Source organism: Xenopus laevis, chromosome 8S (genome assembly GCF_017654675.1).
Source record: "Xenopus laevis strain J_2021 chromosome 8S, Xenopus_laevis_v10.1, whole genome shotgun sequence".
In the NCBI taxonomy this organism is placed as follows: Eukaryota; Metazoa; Chordata; class Amphibia; order Anura; family Pipidae; genus Xenopus; species Xenopus laevis.
Genome location: NC_054386.1, coordinates 96,203,688 through 96,217,369, shown reverse-complemented (window position 1 = coordinate 96,217,369; position 13,682 = coordinate 96,203,688).

Below are 13,682 nucleotides of genomic sequence, written 5' to 3'. Positions count from 1 at the left end.
CCCAGACACTTCAGGTGATGGCCCTCAAGACCCATTTGAAGGAGAGGGTCACAATGTAGCAGGGCCCTACTAGTCAGCAGCTGAGCTAAAGAATGGATTCCATCTGACCCCTCGTTCTACCCATTATACAACCATAGCTACAGCAGAGAAAAAACCTGGGTTACTTATTATCCATATGTAACCTTGTTATCAATTAATGGGGTCTGAGAGAATGTTGGAACCCAGGGGGAGAGGTGAATTAATTCCAAAATGTTTAAAAGAAACCACTACAGCACAGTGAGTATTGTAATGCATTTCCAGGTTGGTTGTTTCAGCACTGCACAAAACGTAGGCAACAGTAAATGAGCAATTACATTCAAGAACCTTGGTCGTTACATGTACATGGACTTGTTTATGGAGTGTGAGGACAGACGTAGTCAGTAAAGCAAGTGCTCCCTATATTTGTTGTGCAAGGCCATATGATACTAATACATTGTATAATGTAGGGCAATCAGCATCTATTGTTTAAAGTGGTGACTCTTCTCAAGGTTGTTCAGGGACACAAATAAAATAGGAAAGTGTTCAGTTCATAATCCAAAGGGACTTGATGCTGTAACAGGCCATTTTATCTTTAGAAAGTCCAGCATTCTTCTGTATGACTCAGCCCTCAGGTATCATGACTCCCAACAGTTTTTGAAGGACTCGGCTTGAGTCACCTTGAGCCATAATTTCCAGATGCTTCCTGGCCAGTCTGAATCATATACAAGATGAAGAACTATTTACAAGAGGTGGTTTTCATAGGGCTGGAGATTAAGCTGTGCACATATTGACAGATTAAAGATAGAAGTCATTCATTTGTCCACTCTCTGTACACATCATTAGCTGTGGGCTAAAGACAAGAAGGATAAATTACCATATGGAACAATCAGCACTTTTTTGTTCATGGAAATAGCCACTTACAGTCCTGTAAGGAGTGCTCGCCGACGCTCCTTTCTTCTTCAGCATCGCCGGCAAAATGGTAGAGATACGTAGCATACCGTGACGTTCTGACGCCAATTCGTGAAAACATGCACAACAGCAAAATGTGCAGCGTCAAAGCGAAACATCAGTGCGTGACACGTGACATCATCACGCTCGTTTTGGCGTGAAAATTGCCCAATGAAATGGGGCCAGAGCCCTACAGACCTTGGCGATTATAGGTTTTACCTTGTGGGATCCTGGGTGTGCTACATTAATAATTCTATTGATTTCCCGATCTTGACCATGGCCTGTTTCATCGGTTATTGAACGCTTGCTGCCTGAACTGACCCTTTGCCTGGACTTGACTACACTGAACATCTTAACCCCTTAGATACCTCGAACTGTGTTTGGTGCCTGCTACTTCCTCCTTGGTCCGTAATTCTCAACTGGAGCCTTCGGGCCTTGACAAGTCCCCATACAAAACTAATATTTCTAATTGCTTCAACTCCAAATGTTGGTGAAAACGGTTGGCATTTTCCTGAAATCTTTTAGTAACTGTAATAAAATGTGTTGTTTGTAGTTTTTATCCTCTAGGGTGGGGGCAATTGCTCTCTCTGACATTCCTAAAACCACCTCACATGTGTTCCCACCAACATCTCTAATTCCACTACTACTATGCAGTGGCATGGAAGCTTATTGGTTAGCTGTTGGGGGGAGAATGGTGGGGGACGATTCTCAGTCCAAAAAATGTTGTTGAAGATTTTGGAATGGGTGGTCAAGTGTCTAAGTGATCTAATTGAGAAGTTTTATTTTTATTGGGGCTTCACTCTTCTTTGCTGGCCCATTGTCCAGTGGACTCAACCCAGGCCACCTTGGGGGTTGGTGAACCTCTAAGTACTATGGGGCCTCATGATTTCTCATGTCGCCCCTGGATTTAACCCTATTAGGATCATCTATTATGACCGGAAATAAAAGTGCATTATGGGATGTGCTTTTATTGTTAATTGGCAAATGATGATGTTGACTCTAATCATGTAGAGTTGTGTAGGGACCATAGATGTGAATGTGTTAGGGACATTAGATTGCAAGCTCCACTGGGGCAGAGAATGATGTATAATCTCTGTAAAGCACTACATAAAAGTGTTGACACTATATAAATAAGGGATAATCACATTGACATTATTCTCGTTCATGTTGGATTGTGAATTGGTCCCTTCACACTTCAGTTTCATTTTCCTTTATGTAAACAATGTATTTTGGCCCATGGGGGTCCCCTTTGTGTCTCACCAGCTGCAGCCTGGAAACAGTCTATTTACTATACCTCGTGGGGGTGTCTCTTAGTCTCATACAGGAATGATACCTGCAGGAAGCCAGCTTGGAGCATGTCGAAATCTCACAGATGGAACAACCAGGTATGACACTGATATGCAGTTAAACTCCCGTGCTGTCAATTTCTGCCTGTACATGATGGATCTGTGATGGAACACAAGTTGAAAATTCCGAAAAATGAGCCAAGCCATAAACAAATAAAATCGTACTCTACTCTAATCGCCCAGACACTCAGACAAAGAAAACATTCCTCCTATTCGTCATATCGTCATCAAAAGGTCAGCAATGACTAGTTAGTTATCATTAGCCCAGGCCAATTTAATCTTAGCCAATGCACATTAATCACTTTGGACACAGAGAGGCCACCCGGTGCCCTTGCACAACCACGAGTGAAAGGCTGGTAATTCACATATACTCTTTGCTCTGTGATAACTTCCCACCGCTGCCTCTCTCTCTCATCTCTGGCGTATGGGGATTCATACTTTTCTCCACATATTAAGGGATGTCATAAATCATGGAGACTGGGCCATCCATCACTGTGTCAGGCTGAAGATCAGGGTCATGGGGAAGAAAGATCAGGGGTCAAGCAGAAATAGATAGAGGTCAAAACAGGCATACATTTCTTAAAACAACTTATTTTATTTTGGTGGAAGACAAGAGAGGGCAGCGAGAGGGAGAGAGGCAGAAAAGAAGTCACATTAAGGAACAGGTGGCTGCTATGGCAGATTGTCGATAGCTATCACTGCAAATAGGTCTGCTGCCAGGGTAAGTGTGTGTGTTTTGGGTATTATGTGCCTATACTCATGCAATGTGCAGAAATATATTCATCTGAGGTTACAGAGCACTCTATGAATTCCATTAGGTGAAAGGGGAAGTGTGAGTAGATACAGTGGAATACAGTGAGCTAAGAAACATAAGCATTGCAATGCCAATAAATACTATGTTGGTGGGTAAAAAAAATGTACAGTAGAGATACACATTCAAATGGAGCGGGGCAAAATAAGGACAATTGAGTGCAAGGTAAAGGGAATAGGCCAGAGAAGGGTACAGTAGAAGGGAAGAGCAAAGGACAATGATTGTAAGCTGAGTAAATGGTACACAGGAGAGCAAAAAACAAGAAGGAATCAAAAAGGTTTAAATCAGTGATGAGACATATGTCTGACCTGGATGAGAAATGGACAGGTGGTTGAAAGATGGAATGGGGGTGAGGGATGGATAGAGTAAGGCATGGATAGATTTTGAAGAGGAGGGAGTAATTAATGAATTGATAAATTGATATATGAAATATACTGGATGGACGTAAAGGATAGAAGGGGTGAGGCTATGGTGTATTGGGGATGGTTAGAGTGATGGATAGAGGTTGGAGATAAGGGAGTGAGAAATTGGCCTTAAAGTTGGAGTAATATGGGATATGGATAGTAGTTGGAAGAGAGAGGTAGAAAGTAGAGGATATGGATAATAACTGGAAGAGAGCTATAGGTAGAAGGTAGGGGATATGGATAGTAGTTGGAAGAGAGTCATAGGTAGAATGTAGGGGATATGGAGAGTAGTTGGAAGAGAGCCATAGGTAGAAGGTAGGGGATATGAATAGTAGTTGGAAGAGAGCCATGGGTAGAAGGTAAGGGATATGGATAGTAGCTGGAAGAGAGCCATGGGTAGAAGGTAAGGGATATGAATAGTAGTTGGAAGAGAGCCATGGGTAGAAGATAAGGGATATGGAGAGTAGTTGGAAGAGAGCTATAGGTAGAATGTAGGGGATATGGAGAGTAGTTTTCAAGAGAGCCATAGGTAGAAGGTAGGGGATATGGAGAGTAGTTGGAAGAGAGCCATGGGTAGAAGGTAAGGGATATGGATAGTAGTTGGAAGAGAGCTATAGGTAGAGGGACTAAGGGAACACATGTGCAACAGAGTTTGGAAATAATGGAGGTAAAGTTGGGGGTTAGGGTTGAATAAAAGGAAAACAAGGACTGTAAGAGATGGCTGTAACCAAAAAAAGTGAAATAGCTTGGGAAGGGACGGGGGTACGCTAATATTTGGGAAACAAAGGATTATAAGGGATAGTTGATGAGTTGATATGAGTATAGAGGGTTCATTCTTTTAAAAGGTAAATGCTTAGCGGGAGAAAGGTTTTATATCACTGTGGATTTTTTCCATAATGACATGTTATCAAACACCCTAAATACAGCTGGAATTCAAAACCTTTAGCCCTCAATTTTCTTACATTCTCCCCCCCTAATCTCTTACGACATGGCACCTAATTATATTAGTATTTAAGACGCATTCAGAAATGGCCCTACTATTTTCAAGTAAAAATGTTGAAAACTCCCGACATTCCCAGCCAGATTACAGCTCTCCGAAGACGCTGGGCGTTGGAACACACAATAGCTTAACAATTGCCTTTTTTTTAATAGGAATGATAATGCATAAAGATTTTTCTCTCCTGGGGGCCAGAAAGTGCCACATCGCTTATATTATAATGAGGGAAAATGGATCTAAAACATTGCGCTTTGGAACTGCTGGCATTCGCTGGAGGAAGAAAGGCAATCAATAGAGGTAATTTATGCCTAAAGTAAAATCCAGGAGCAGCTGCTTTAACAAAAATAATAAAATACCCAGCGCTCATCAGACCTTGCGAGACTGGTGGCCCCGACTTGGATGCAAAAGAGGGTCCCTCTATACAAACTTTCCTTTTTTTTTTTTTAATGATTGCTTTAGCTCAATTGAACAGCGAATGGAAGTTAAAAGGTGTCCGAGCTAATTACACCTCATTATTAGACGGGATTAAAGCATGCCTAACTAACTCTGAACGGCAGCGGGGCGGGGGGAGGAGCCAGCTCATTCAAATAGTCTCTGTATTGAAAGCAATGTTAGTACATTCAGAAGGGGCAAAGAAAAGGCTGTTTCTCTGAAAGGGGAGGGCAAGTCTGCATGGGGCCCATTCTGCGTGAATTGCTAAACTGGGTAATTAAAAGAGGTGTCATGCTGGGAGGCTCTTCACAGGTTCAATAGTAATGAAGATCTCCCTCGGCAAACCCATCCTGCACTCACCCCCACATACAGAGTGCACCTTTCAGATCCGCAGAAGATGGACAGGGCAGGGGCATTGCGCTACCCTTAAGCACTAGTTAGTCACCAGGGTAATCCCCCTGTAATTTAGGTATGTTGGATCTATGGATTTGTCATCAATCTGCTCATTAATTAGTGCATAGTCACGTTTCATGCCCAAAAAAGTACCAGAGGTGCATTTAAAGGGGTGCAAATAGGGGCCCATGACCTTGGCATTACTTGGTATCAATTAAAGGAGTGTCAGTAAAACTACATATCACTGTTGCCCAACCCATCGCTGTTGAGTTCCACCACCTCAGTAAAACGACATATTAGTGTTGCCCAACCATTCGCTGTTGAGTTCCACCACCTCAGTAAAACGACATATTAGTGTTGCCCAACCCATCGCTGTTGAGTTCCACCACCTCCGTAAAACGACATATTAGTGTTGCCCGACCCATTGCTGTTGAGTTCCACCACCTCAGTAAAACTACATATCAGTGTTGCCCAACCCATCACTGTTGAGTTCCACCATCTCAGTAAAACTGCAGATCAGTGTTGCCCAACCCATCGCTGTTGAGTTCCACCATCTCAGTTAAACTACATATCAATGTTGCCCGACCCATTGCTGTTGAGTTCCACCACCTCAGTAAAACAACATAGTGTTGGCCAACCCATCGCTGTTGAGTGGTGATGGGCAAATTTATTCACCAGGCATGGATTTGCGGTGAAATTCCGTAGTTCACCGACTGTGAATTTGACAAGAAAAAAAGTTGTGTGTCAAAATTGTCGCACATTAAAATTATTCGGACGGACTTTAATGCATTTGGACAAAAGAGTAAATATTGCGTGCATAAATATTGTTGTGAGTCAAAATTACTTGCCCGCAGTGGTGTAACTACCGGCGGAGCATCGGGTGCGATTGGGCCTGGGCCGCACCCCCTCAGGGCCCCCCGGCAGCTCGCACGCCACTTATTCCGGCCAGTTCCCGGCGTCCCGCGCCAGGGCCCGCCGCCCTCTAGTTATGTTGCTGCTTGGCCGCCCATTGACTTTAATGCGCTTCACAAATTTTTCACAGTTTCATGAACTGGGACAGATTCGCTCATCACTAAGCAAATTCAATGAAGGGCCTCCAAATATTGGTAAGTTGACTTTTTCTACTAGTTTTATATTAAATTGCTCATTAATTAGGGCCACGCTGGGCCTTCTACATTCCTGAGACTCCTGAAGCCGCAGGGTCTTTTTCCTCTATAGTTACTCCTCTGTGTGGCCCTTCAAAATTTAGCATTGGGCCCCAGCTCGACAAAAACAGACCATGTTATTGCACAAACAGTGGGTAGACACCAACTACAATTAAAAAGAAAGGATGCGAAGGCTAGATTAAAAATGATTTATCAATTAATATATTCTAATTAAATTTAGCAGCATACCAGCCATAACACACGGTGTATCACAGACTGGCCAGCTGAGGCATAACACACTATAATAAATACTCATACAAGTACAAAATACCCTTTATACTGCAATTCACAGGAGAGTAGTGGCTAGTGAGTGGATTGTAAGTAGCGATCCACGGGGAATAGATTTTATGCTTATCAGTCTTCGTAATGGCATTTTCTGCTTTGCAATTTGCATTCTAGCCAGTAACTGCTGGAGAAATGAAATGTAAATTGCTCAGGGGGTATCCTAGCACCCTAAATATGTGCCTGTGCCTTATTGTCATTATCCCACACTAAAGGGAAACAACACACACTTATATCTATATAAATAGAATCTATATACAGGTATTGGACCTGTTATCCAGAATGCTCAGGACCTGGGGTTTTCTGGATTTGGATCTTCATACCTTAGGTCTACTCCAAAATTGTGTAAACATTAAGGGGGTTATTTATTAGAGTCTGTTTTTTTCTGGTCGGACTTTTGAAGGGGAAAATACTATTTTTGGTAGAAAAAAAAAACCTCACATTTTTCATAATCTATTAAACCCTGGTGGTGTTGAAAGTCCATATAAAAAAGTGCAACTCAGACCTGCCGAGTTTATGTAAAATTCAATGGCAGATGTCCCGGTGATATTTCGAAGATATCCTGATCTGCGCTGGGTTTCGTCTAATAATCCGAAGATTTCGTGGTTCTTTGGCGATAATCCGAAAAAAGCACAGGTTTCGGGAGTCAAATCCAAAGTTGCAGTTTTCGGTGGCAAATCTAAAAAAATTCGTTTTTTTTTCACAATTTCATCAAGTTTTTTCCCACACAAGAAATTTTCATAAAAAATTGATTGATTAATTGATAATTGATTATTTGGATAAAATGGAGTCTATGGAAGATATCCCTTCTGTAATTCGGAGCTTTACCTCTACACAATTCACATTCCTACAGTGGGGCACATACAAAAAAAAGAAAAGAAAATGGTTGAAAAAGGAAACTGATGGCTGGGTTATGAACTGGACTTGAATAGATTTGGACTTGAAAACATTGGTGGCCAGGGTTCCCCCATAAAAGTAAAAAAAAACAGGGTTCCCCCATTAAAATTTTAAACGCACATTGGTGGCCACCAACTAGGAAAAAAAACATTGCTGCTGAGTGGAAATTTACCTTTAAGTCTTCTTCCTCTATGGCTTCTTCATTCTCTTCTGCTGCTTCCTCTTGGGCTATTTTCAGCGGCTTCATCTCCCATTCGGCAGCTTCACTTCATCTCCCATTCGGCAGCTTCACTTCAGCTTCCATTCAGCGGCTTCAATTTGCCAACTTCACTTTGGCTCCCTTCGGTGACTCCCAACTTCCCTGCTTCACTTACCAAAAAATAGGGCTGCCTACCAGGCATTTGCCCATATAGACAGGTTGCCAGTCAGGGCCTGGCTGAAGATTGGGAAGCACTTGGCCTGCGTCCCTTAGGTTGCCCAGGTGGCCAAGACAATATGGCAGGTCCCTGCTCTGTCTATATATAGTTTTTTTGTTGTAGGCTTTTTTCACTCATATATTTTTTTCATTCTACTGTATTTCTATTCTTTCCTTTTGACTTTTCTTGGGTTTTCTCTGTTATTCCAATGTTACTTACTTTCATTTTCCCCTAAACCAGTGATCCCCAACCAGTGGCTCATGAGTAACATGTTACTCTCCAACCCCTTGGATGTTGCTCCCAGTGGCCTCAAAGCAGGTGATTATTTTTGAATCCCAGGCTTGGAGGCAAGTTTTGGCTGCATTAAAACAGATGTACTGCCAAAAAGAGCCTCCTTTAGACTGCCAGTCCATATAGGGGCTACCAAATAGCAAATCAGAACCCATATTTTGGCACCCAAGAAACTTTTTGCATGAGTATATTGCTCTCCAACTTATCTTTTTGAATTTGTCTCACGGGTAGAAAAAAGGTTGGGGACCCCTGCTCTAAACCTTCCAAAATGTTCTCTTCTTTTATGCTTCGCTTTCCCCTCACCTCAACCTTTTTTATTTTTCCCTTTCATCACCAGTTTCACCACAGACAGTCTACTGCGTTCACTTTTCTATCCATTCCCCATTATTTTCTCATTTTCTTTTGACTGTTGCCTTCCCTTTCTCTCTCCAAAACGTATTTATCCATTCTATTTATCTGCCGAAAAAGGCTGATTCCTGGATTCAGTGCATCCCTATTCATAACTAATCATTATGACACATGGAGCTATACAACTGTTTGGTTCATATGTAGGGGGCCCTCCAGTCATTAAAGGGCACACTACACCAAATTCTTAAAAACTTAAAAAAATAGTTTTATTGAAGAATTGTCAGATCAACTCACCAACCAACATACAGGATATTTCTCGATATTTCTCTTACAGACTTACAGGTGTTCTCTTATTCCCCAGAGACGTCAGACTTGCGAACCCAGTCTCTTGGCCTTTCTTGCACCACCAACCGGTCAGGCAGTCCGCCGTACGTCCTACCAGCCCTCCACCTCGCCCGGTAGGAATTTCCGTGTGCCACCTCCCTCCTTCAGCCAGCGAGCAACCACAGCAGCGCCCCCTAGCTTTTCCAGGTAGGATTTTCACCACAGGCCTGTCTCTCTTCCCTATCTGTGGCCAAGCCACGGCTGCTAAGCCTCTTACTCCTTGGTGGGGTGCGAACTACCCTTTCTAACTTGCCCTCACTGGCTATGGCACCTAGTGCCCCATTTAAGTTCTATCTATCTATACTTCCAATTTGACTAACCACACCCTGGGTGGAACCATCCCTTTTATACCTTTTCTGCCCTGTCTCACTACTCCCCTCTAGTGGCCGGGGCAGGAACTACATTTTACATAACACCATTATATAACCCTTATATAACGAATGGGAACCCACTGCCATCTAGTGGACAAACCCTGTAAATACACCTTTTTAACGGTTCAATTTTTCAACATTAAAATTACACATAACAATCATTTTCTCACATTTACATCATCATGCACTACATTTTGGTACAACACCATTTTCATCCACCTTACAAATATGGGGATTAGTACTTCGCACAAACAAATGGAGCTGCTGCAGTGGAGCGTTAAAGTCTCCCTCTTGCCCTCCTGTATCTATCATGCCCTGTTGTAGCCATAATGATGCCATCTTAATGACGCCAGCTATGATTTATATGTAAAAAGAAAAAACATTTCTGAACCTCCCCCACCCAATCTCTGTCTCTTGTTCATTACTTTGATGTGTGTTAATTAAGGAAGGGGATTTCACACTACATCTGTCACCAAGAGAAATGCCACGTAGCCAGGAACCTCCACGCTGATCCGTTTCCATCTCCCCTACTTTATAAGCGTTTGTCAGACAGCTGGACTGTCAGCTCAACCATCTCCCAGTGTCTCTCTGTACAGTAAGTGATTCGATGAAAGAACATTTAGAGCACGCGGCTCTGGGGACACACAACACACGCAGCGCATCTTTTGCCCATTAACACCATTGATTTTGCCTCTAATTGCTCCCATTTTGCATGGGAAACTTAATTAAGGTAAATGAGTGGGCGGTTATATATATATTGAAATGTGGCGATACAACGGGTAAGTGGGGGGGAACCAGTGAGTCAAAAGTAGGAAATATTTAAATAATATAAAGATATGGGAAAGGTTATCCGGAATTACAGAAAGACTCCATTTTACCCAAATAATCCAAATGTTTAAAAATGATTTCCTTTTTCTGTGTAATAATAAAAAAGTCGCTTGTACTTGATCCCAACTAAGATATAATTAATCCTTATTGGAAGCAAAACCAGCCTATTGGGTTTATTTAATGTTTACATGATTTTCTAGTAGACTTAAGGTATGAAGATCCAAGTTATGGAAAGATCCATTATCAGGAAAGCCCAGGTCCTACTGGTTATCTAAATGTTATATTGACCAGGGGATGCTTAGATAATTTGTATTAGAGAATAACAGAGCCAGGCCTAGGGACAAGCGCCCTAGGCAGACTGCCCGGCTGCTGCGCCGGATGGTTGAGCGCTTCTGCGCTAAAAGACGCTTCTGCGCATGCGAGAAAAGACGATTCTGCGCATGCACGGGAAAACGGTTCTGCGCATGCGCGAATTGGGAACAAGTGGGCAGTCGGCAGAGAAGGGACCGGACTAGGGGTAGGAGTAAGTACGTGCCTGGCGCCCCTCCACCTTTGCGCCCTAGGCACGTGCCTACTCTGCCTACCCCTAGTTCCGGCCCTGGAGAACAATAACACTGAAAATAAATCATAATCCATCTGCATTCAAGTTGCCAGGGGTCACTATTAGTGATGGGTGAATTTATTCGCCAGGCGCGAATTTGCGGCGAATTACAGTGATTCGCCACCGGCAAATAAATTCTCAAAACCGTTGCGTAAATTTGCTGGTGTCAAAAAATGGACGCCGGCTTCAAAAACGAGACGCCTGCGCCGTTTTGTGAATTTTTCGCAGGAAATTCGGGAATTTTTCGGCGAAAAGCCCCAAATTCGCCCATCACTAGTCACTATACTTAGCGACCAGACAATCAAAGCTTTAATAGAATGCTGACTGCTTAAATATATTTCACATGAAGTTGTGTTGTAGCCTCCAGCCAGTTTCAGCATTTCTCTTGCCACCGCTCCCTTGTTCTCTCCATCAGACGCTTCGTCCCCATTCTGTGCACAAGAGCAGACAATTAGCTTTGTTGACAGGAGAGTAAGCTTCTCGGGAGCATGTGCTGTGGAACACGGTCATGTCAATCAGGAACCCAGGGTGCTTGCGTGCCCGTAATTGGGAGGGTGAGCCGCTGAATGACAGCTAAGGGCAATATGACAATTGTGAGACTGCTATAGACAGCATGAATATTTCAAATATATAGTGTTTTCTATCACTGGAACGTCAGGAGTTAAGGGGCACAAGTAGACAACATAAGGAATCGAACCCTGGACCCTTTGCTGGCAGGTGTCAATAAAGCTCAAGTCTTGAACATCATACACAGGCCATTAGAATAAAGATTCATTGATTGATTATAGACATCCAGCCAATCATCTCAAGAGAAACACTTTGCAACAATATGAAATGCCCATTAGAATGAACATTCTGATTTTTGTTTCCTAAGGGGCAGATTTATTAAGGGTCGAATTGAAGATTCGAATTTTCAAATTTTTTCAATTTATTCGAATTGTGAACTATCCCAACTCGATTCGAGTTTTAACTCGATTTTCGAGATTTAGCATACTCTGGCCCTTTAAGAACTCAAATTCGACAATTCGCCACTAGTGATCAGCGAATAAATTTGGCAGGCGCGAATTCGTAGCAAACCTCCACGCTTCGCCGCCGGCGTCAAAAATTTTTGGACGCTCATAGGAAAAATGGATCGAGTCACGCGTCAACATTATTCGGGCGCCCATTGACTTTAACTCCAGCGTCAGAATTGACGCGACTGTCAGAATTGATGGGGGTATCAAAATTGAAGCGGGCATTTCATAAATTCTTTTCCGTTTCGCAAATTTTCACGCAAAGTAAAACAAATTCGCCCATCACTATTCGCCATGTAAAACCTGCCGAATTACTGTATAAGTCTGTGGGAGAGGTCCAGGGATTAGTGATGGGCGAATTTGGGGCATTTCGATTTCCCGCAAAATTCGCGTAACGGCGCTGGGGTCTCATTTTTAACGCCGGCGTCCATTTTTAACTCCAGCATCCATTTTTAATGCCGCTTCCGTTTTTTTGACACCGGCGTCCGTTTTTTTTGCTCGTGAATTTTCACTGTGGTTTCATGAATTTATTCACCAGCGAATTCGCGTCTGCCGAATAAATTCGCCCATCACTACCAGCGATCAATTTAGTGATGTTTGTAGCCTTCCCGACATTCAATTCGATTCAAGCTTTCGGATCTGTAAAATTCAACCGGGTCTTAACAATTTAATTTTATTAATAAATCTCCCAAAGTCGATTTTCCAATTCATTCGAATTTAAGGGAGTTAAAAAAAACTCACATGAATTCAAAAATTCGATAAATGCCCTGCAGGGCATATTTATCAAGAGTCGAATTTCGAATTTGAAAAAACATCGAAATTCGAATTCAAAAAGTCCAACTGAAATTAGGTCGAAGTTTATTTTTGGCCGAATAGGTCAGTTTTCAATCGAATAGGTCCGTATTCGGATAGTGCGAATCGAAGTAATATCTCATTCGATCGAAGGTTTTCCCCAAAAAAAAAACCTTTGATTTTTCAATTGACTCCAAATGGGTTCTAGGAGGTCCCCCATATAAAACAGCAATTCAGCAGGTTTTAGATGGCGAATGATCGAAGCCGAATTTTTAAAGAGACAGTACATGATAAATTTCGATATTCGAATTTTTGGAATTTTTTTCAAATTCGAATCGAATTTGGACTATTCCCTAGTCGAAGTACACAAAAAATAGCTCGAAATTAGAATTTTTTGAATAAATCTGCCCCTGTGTGCGTGTGTGCATTATTTCCACAAGATTTTTGTATATTGAACCGAATGGGGAAAAGTTTTATTTTCAGGGTTGGAAAGGGAGAATTAAAAGAGAGCAGAGCAGGAGTTAATATATGAGCCGTGTCCTCTTTGCATTCATAGGACATTTATGTATAAAATGTCACGTTACAATAGCCGTCGTTATTAATGGTGCTTAATGGGAGGGGGGAGGTTGTTAAAGACTAACATTATATAATGCACATTCTTTTTATTCTCTTTACACAAAGCCGGTGAACTGATTCTTTACACGTGTTCATACTACTTGTCTGTGTCAGTCTCCTTTATTGAACAACTCCGTGAAATCTGTCCCAGTTATACAAAAGCGTGATAATAATGCTATCAGTATAATAACAAACCTTATATAGTATGACGCATATCCATTAACATGGGGGAATAATAAAGAAGAAGAACAATCCGCTACTTTACATTGAGTTCTCCTCTATTCTAAGGG